A 6645-nucleotide genomic window follows, 5' to 3' on the forward strand; every position below is an offset into this window, starting at 1 on the left:
GGTAGAAACCAACAAAGAACCGAGACGACCAAGACGCGCAGCACCAGCTAGAGAATGTTTTATTGTTGCAACTCGCACCATTTACGAAAATCTGGACGACCCGCACATTTAGAATGTTCCAGGCAAAAATGTGGATGAAAATCAGGCTGGAAAGCATCACAAGTTGTCACAGGCAGTTATTTAGCCAGTCTGCCTGTGAACGTCGATTTCGTCGCTATTCTTGCCCTGGACTAGGACCGTAATCACAAAGTCACTAAACGCTTGTGCTTGATTGAGAGACACTGCTTTCGGTGCAGAACGTAGTTTTCTTCCTGCTCTGGACAGTGACAACAAATTTGATGGATGTATTTTCGCCCACAAGATTGTATTTAATTACAATTGTATTTGAAATACCCACGTATTAGTATTTAAATACACACGTCAAATACATTACCCCATTTGTAATTAAATACAAACTCAAAATACACAAAGTGTTTGAAATACGTATTTCAAATACTTGTATTTGAAATACTGCCCATCCTTGGTTTCAAGGAACGAGGCTCCCATTGGCTCTCGCGCAACGTAGTTCCAAGGAACGCCACCAGAGAAGCCCTCACCATGGTGGCGCAGCGGCCCGGGCGCCGGGAAGAGGGAGCCGGAAGGGCAGACTCCGGAATGGCTGCACGGCCGAGCTCAGCGCGGCGCGGTCACTTCACGAGACCGCGCGCTTGGCCGTCGGCCGTTAGCTCGGCAGTAGCGAAACGCGGCCGTCTGCGCCAGTGCACTGCAGAGAAGTGCCTAGGTGTCCTCATAATTTTTTTTTTGTAGTGTGCGCAGAGCATTTGGTTATTGCCAAAGAATATGATGCTGTTTTTTTTATTTTATTTAGCTTAGCAATCTTTTTACGCTTCACAGGTTTCCAGTCGCTGGTCCTGAGTCGTTGCGAAACCAAGTCTATAACGTGACGTTGTCAGGGCACGTTATCTTCTATCTGTCAAAAAATCACGCGCGGACGCATACGTTTCTTGACCCGGCTTGTCCCAGTCTATTTATCGTATCTTTGACGCAGAAGATAGAACTAGACAGCACTCAGAATACGCTAAGAACAGTTCGTTTTAGCGCGAGAGCGTTTTGGAGCTCATGTCGCAGAAAATCCGGCGTCGGCGTCGTTGGGGCCTTAAAATCCCATGATGCAACGCGCCCAGCCGCGTGTGACGTCACCTGCGACGTGATATGTGGCTGTTACGTCATGAGTCATGACCCTATCGACCCGCTAATTTTTCCCGCCAAATCTAACGGAAAAGTTTCCCGCTAAATTTAGTAGACGATTTTCCCGCCAAATTCAGCGGAACTTTTTCACACCAGGTTTAGCGGGTCGGCAAGGTCATGGTGTCACAACCAATTATAACGTCACTCGTGAGATGACGTCACACGGTACGTCACGGAACGCTACCGACTAGGCCACGTACACACGCTTGCACGGGTTGGATACGAACGTGGGTTCATATGAGAAGACTTTGAGAACGGCGCCCGATAACGCTATTGTGTTCCACTCTTAATGGGTCCCTGAAAAGGAAAAGTTTCAGCCTTTCCACTTTGAAAGTGAAAATGATGGGAACGAAGTAATGACCTGCCGCAAGTCGGCAAGCCAGAATGATTGCCGATTTGCAACCACTCTGGTTGCAATCGGCAAGCCGGTTGTCTGGTTGCCGCCGTCCCTTATAGATGGCGGTAGCTGTCCAGAGTTTCGTGTCATCATTTGTTTGCTGACGGACACGATACTGGGGAAACTAGCCCTTAGCAGCTCCGCTGTAAAAAAGAAATGTTTTTTAACAGTTTGGTCGGCACACGCGTGTCTAAATATTAAATATAAGCAAAAAAAAGAGACATTTAGAGCAATATTGACGGTGTGGGATTTATTTTAAATGATGCGCGCAAAGTTCATGACGTCACAAAATGGTCATGCACTTTTTCCACCTCACCGAGATAGTCGTGCATACACTCTAAGAAATGCCCATGCGTCTACTTTCCCGCATGACACTCGGAGAGCCAATCAGCGCAACTGACGGAGGCAGCGCAGCGAATGGCGATGCCGAAACATATGTTTAGACCAAAAAACGCAGACTGATTTGTGACATTAAGCAATGCAAGCGTGACGTTTTGGATTGCTGCGTTTTTTTGGTCTAAACATATGTTTCGCCATCGTCATTAACTGAGCTGCCTCTGTAAGTTGCGCTGATTGGCTCTCCGAGTGTTGTGCGGGAAAGTAGACGCACGGGCTTTTTTTAGAGTGTACTCTCAACGTGAGAGGAGGATGGCCAAGCCGATCCCCATCTCCTTCAGGCGCCCGAAATGCCGAAAAAGAAAACAAGTGTGAAAGGAGGCGACTACCGACTGAATCGCGTCTCGCCGTCGTCATTATTGCTCTAAAATAATTTTTTTTTTTTGCGTATAAAATTAATTTTGTTTTTGACACGCGTGTCCCAATTAAACTGTTAAAAAAAAACTTTTTTTTTTTTTTCTTTCGAGGGGCTTTTCAAAGGCGAAGCTAAAGCGCCCTCCGAGATTTGTTTAGCAAAACCTCAAAGTAGCCGCGTTCTTATGACAAATATTGCGACCCACGCGCGGCCGGGTACGATGAAACTTCCAGCTACAAAGACAGAGTTTGGACCGAGCTCAGGTTTTTCAAGTCGGCCTGAACCCGTGCAGTGCTCTCTGACAATTGCCATTCTGCATTTGGGATTCACTGAAAGAACTTTATTCAGACGAAAAGAGACGATCCAGGTGATGCCCTGGTCCAGGGCTGCAGTGTTCTCGGCCGCAGTCTCGCCCGCTACAGGCGCCATTTAGAGCCGTTGATTTGGATGGCTCCTCTAAAGCGGCTAAACAAATAAAATGACACTATTCGAGGCAAGGAGCCCATTGTAGAGGCGTATAGCGTTGGGCGTGCTTGAGACATATTAGGGCTAGAACACGTCTGAGCTGTCGGTCTTGACGCAGGGTTAACGAGAAACTGATTGCGAAAATGATCACTTGGAGCCATCACGGAGCGGTCATCAATCAAACGGGATATTTCGGCATTAGACAGAGTAGTAGGCACTGATTAAAAATTACGCACTATAGAGTCGTTTGCTATATGTCCCCCATGCACGCATTATAGTTTGATGACTTATGTTTATAATTTGTTTTAAAAAATATACTCGTTTTCATTTTAAACTTGTTTTACGCCGTGTTCACGCAAATCTTCTGCCGATAGCAATTTTAAATAGAGAGCTATTTGAGCACACATGATGTGCGAATTATTTCCTCGTGATATGAAGAACCTGATCAAATACCGACGACACGCCATTTCATTAGGCGAATGGGCAGGAAAAGTGCAGGTCTTGATCATTGATCTCGCTCTCAATAGGGAAATAAGTCACACATGATCAGAATGTCGTATTTCCTAAACTGTTGAGCGCGCGTAAATTAAGTTAACGCCGTGGAAGAGGAAAAAAAGAATATAAATAAATAAAGATATAGATATATATCTCATGATGCAGTAGCTTTTACTGCACCATAAGATATATATCTATATCTTTTTTTATGAATAGAGCCAGTGTTTGAGATAGTCTAGTCGCTCACCCAAAGCAGCAAGCGCGCCTTTTCCAATAGTGCCGCTTGTCGCGTCATAACGAGGTCTCTGGCGCTTCCATTCCTTCCTCGGGCGAGCGCCTTAAACAACGACGAGCTATCTTCATTGATTTCTGACTTTTTCCCGGTCCACTAGAATTCTCGAAAGACTCGTTCCCGTCTTGGCCCTTTTCGAAATCCGCTCGGGCGTCCACCAACGAGGCCCTAGATCCCCTCAGAATGAAACAAGGGAGAGAACAAACTACAGCCTGATCACAGTTTTCTAAAAGAACGGCTTCAGACCAGCTTCTTCGCTCCTGAAAAGAAAAAAAAAACAAATCCGAACTTTGCCACTTGCACTCTCTGCGCTGTGTTCTTTTCAATCCCGCGCCTCCGAGGAGCTCATCCGAGCTAAGAGCCCAGTGAAGTCACGCCTAACCTTTCTTTTTATGTTGTATTACCAGAGAAAGAGTTGTTGTACACATCGGACTGGGAAAGAGTTTTGCCTTTTTAAGACCTAAAAATAAATTGTCTCGTTTCTTTAAACAATCGCATCATTCGCTTCCAGGGAACAATGCGCGCTCCGTGTGCTCTATATGCACTGGCATCATTCTTTTTGGTTTCGTTAATACGTTGGCATACAGCTCTCACTTCCACTGTTTATGTCTTCACTAATCGTTGTATTATATATTTTTTTTTGTGTATTATTTTTTTGCTTGTTTAGATTTATGCTTCGCTATTTTGTTCTTCGCTGCAATGGTTTCCGATCTCTGCAGCGCCGAGGTATTTTTTTTTTTTTTTTCTAACTTGGCTGCATCCTTCGTTGCAACTTCCAACTCCATTCATTGGCTATTTTCGTTCTCTCTTTTTCTTCAATACATCTTTTTCGTTCATTATTTACTTTCTTTTTTTTCTTTTGTCGCTTTGTTTTGTCGATAGTGATGTTCGAGTTCGTTGGACCAAACTCGACTGAGAAGACTGATATTATGTCCTTTTTTGTTTTGTTTTTCTTTTCGATAGCATTGCACGGCAAACTAACTGCGGAGGCGTCGGAGCAGTGCTTCGAAAACAAAACCTACAAATAATCCTGCTGAGCGCGTGGGGGAGAGGGAACACAAATGGGCGCTCTGCAATTGCGCAACCCTCGCCGTTCATCCAGACGGGTGCAACTTTCTGCGCTCCGCGCTCTTTAGACCCGACACCCGAGTTGAACATCCGAACCGTCTGTCCGTTTCCTGTGTTATTGTGCGCGTCTCGCTTAAAGTATGTACTTTATTTATTCTTTCGCACTCCCTTTAAAACGTCTTTCTTCTTTTACTGTCTCGCACATGTTTGGTCGCATCGTTCGATTTGTTGTTTGTGGGCCGTTTGATCATTTTTCTTTGTCTGTGTGCGTGTGTCTGAAGCCTCCAGCAGCCAGCTGTGCGTGCGGGTTCGTCTGTGTGTTGGTGGGACCAGTTGTTTATCAAACTCAGCTCTGTTTCGGTCGCGTTAGCGACGTGTGAACGGACGGACGTTCTTCGCTTCGAGGATGCACGAAACTCCGTGTCACGTTACGGTGAACCGTGGCGGACGCTACGGGCCATCCTAGCCAATCCAACGTTGTGATGGGATCACGTGACTAGGCGTTTCTTGCGTTGCTGCGCTTTTTCTGAATGTCAGGTGACACGCGCACGTCATTGGATTGGTTCCGTTGGCTTGTAAAGCGTCCGCAGCGGTCTGTTGGAAGGCGGGACGGGATTTCAGGCACACGCTCGAATAGTTTTTGTATGCGCGGGTGTTCGCCCGAGAGAACGCTGTTTCCGCGAGATTTGCTAATTGTTATTTCGAAGCTATCCAGCGCCAACTGTGATGCGGTTTAATGCGTACTTGTTTAATTAACGCCGATGGATCTTGCTTCTCGGGGAAAACCATACTTTGCTAATCGGGTTGCCGCGCCTGCGAGAAGCCGCGGCAGTGTTTGCGGTTGCTGGCTCGAGACAGCCGTAATTCGTTGTTTTCGCCCTGCACTGATTGTGGACGCTTTGAATTTTATTTCACTATTCAGAAATAACCAGTTCCACCGAAAAACTTTCTTTTTCTTTTTTTTGGCGGCATGAAGTGAAACTAGTTTTTAGGATCCTCCGCGCTTGCTCGTGACGTATTCCGTGCACTGGTTTCAAATAGTGTTCGTCCACGTTTTTGTACAGCTTTCCAAGCGAGCTGGTGTCGCAGAAAAGCCGGCGTCGGCGTCTGTTGCGTAAGACGGGAAAATCCTGATTGGTCGATAGGGTCATGACGTCACAGCCACATGACCTCGCGCGGGAATTTCAAACTACCCACAACGCTCACGTGACACGTGACGTGACGCGTGGAATGAAAGCGATTAAAAAACGTGACATGTAACGCGAATTAAAGGCATGTCTCAAATGATTTCACTTTATAAGGTAATTCCCTTGCCTTAAAGAAAAATTTGAAGAATTTTACGCGGGATTCGAACCCACGACCCTCAGCTAGTGAGCAGGCCACGCAGAGACGCCTGCACGGCTTGGGAACGAGCGGGAGTTTATGTTTTTAGCTATCGCGTAGCACTCCTTAAAGGCAAAGCTTAAGCGTCCTCCAAGGTTTTTTTTTTATTATTATTATTAGTATCGTTTGCGCGTACTCACTACGTTGCAAACGCCAGCGCTTGGCTGCTTGTTATGTCTGCAAATTTGAGCGAGTGAAAGCGGGTGTTTTCCTCCAATTTCTTTCAAAACTTTCAGTTCGTGAAAGAAGAACCAATGCTTGCTCCCGGTACACAAACGACAGGCTGAATAGCGAATGACGAAAATAATCCCTGGAGAAGGGGAACAAGAGGGACAAAGGACAAACATAAATCTCCAAACACAGCTGGGTGACTGGTGAGCGACCGAAAAAATCCGCCTGGTCCGGGTATCGAACCCGGGACCTCTCCATTACAGGTGGAGCGCTCTACCAACTGAGCTAACCAGGGGTTAGACGTCAGTAGAGCAAACGGGTTTTATCAGCTTCCACCAGCCTAACACCAACGAGGGTGAAGCTTGCAATTTAAGG

This window comes from Ixodes scapularis, unplaced genomic scaffold (genome assembly GCF_016920785.2).
Source record: "Ixodes scapularis isolate PalLabHiFi unplaced genomic scaffold, ASM1692078v2 PGA_scaffold0__279_contigs__length_252992795, whole genome shotgun sequence".
Classification (NCBI taxonomy): Eukaryota; Metazoa; Arthropoda; class Arachnida; order Ixodida; family Ixodidae; genus Ixodes; species Ixodes scapularis.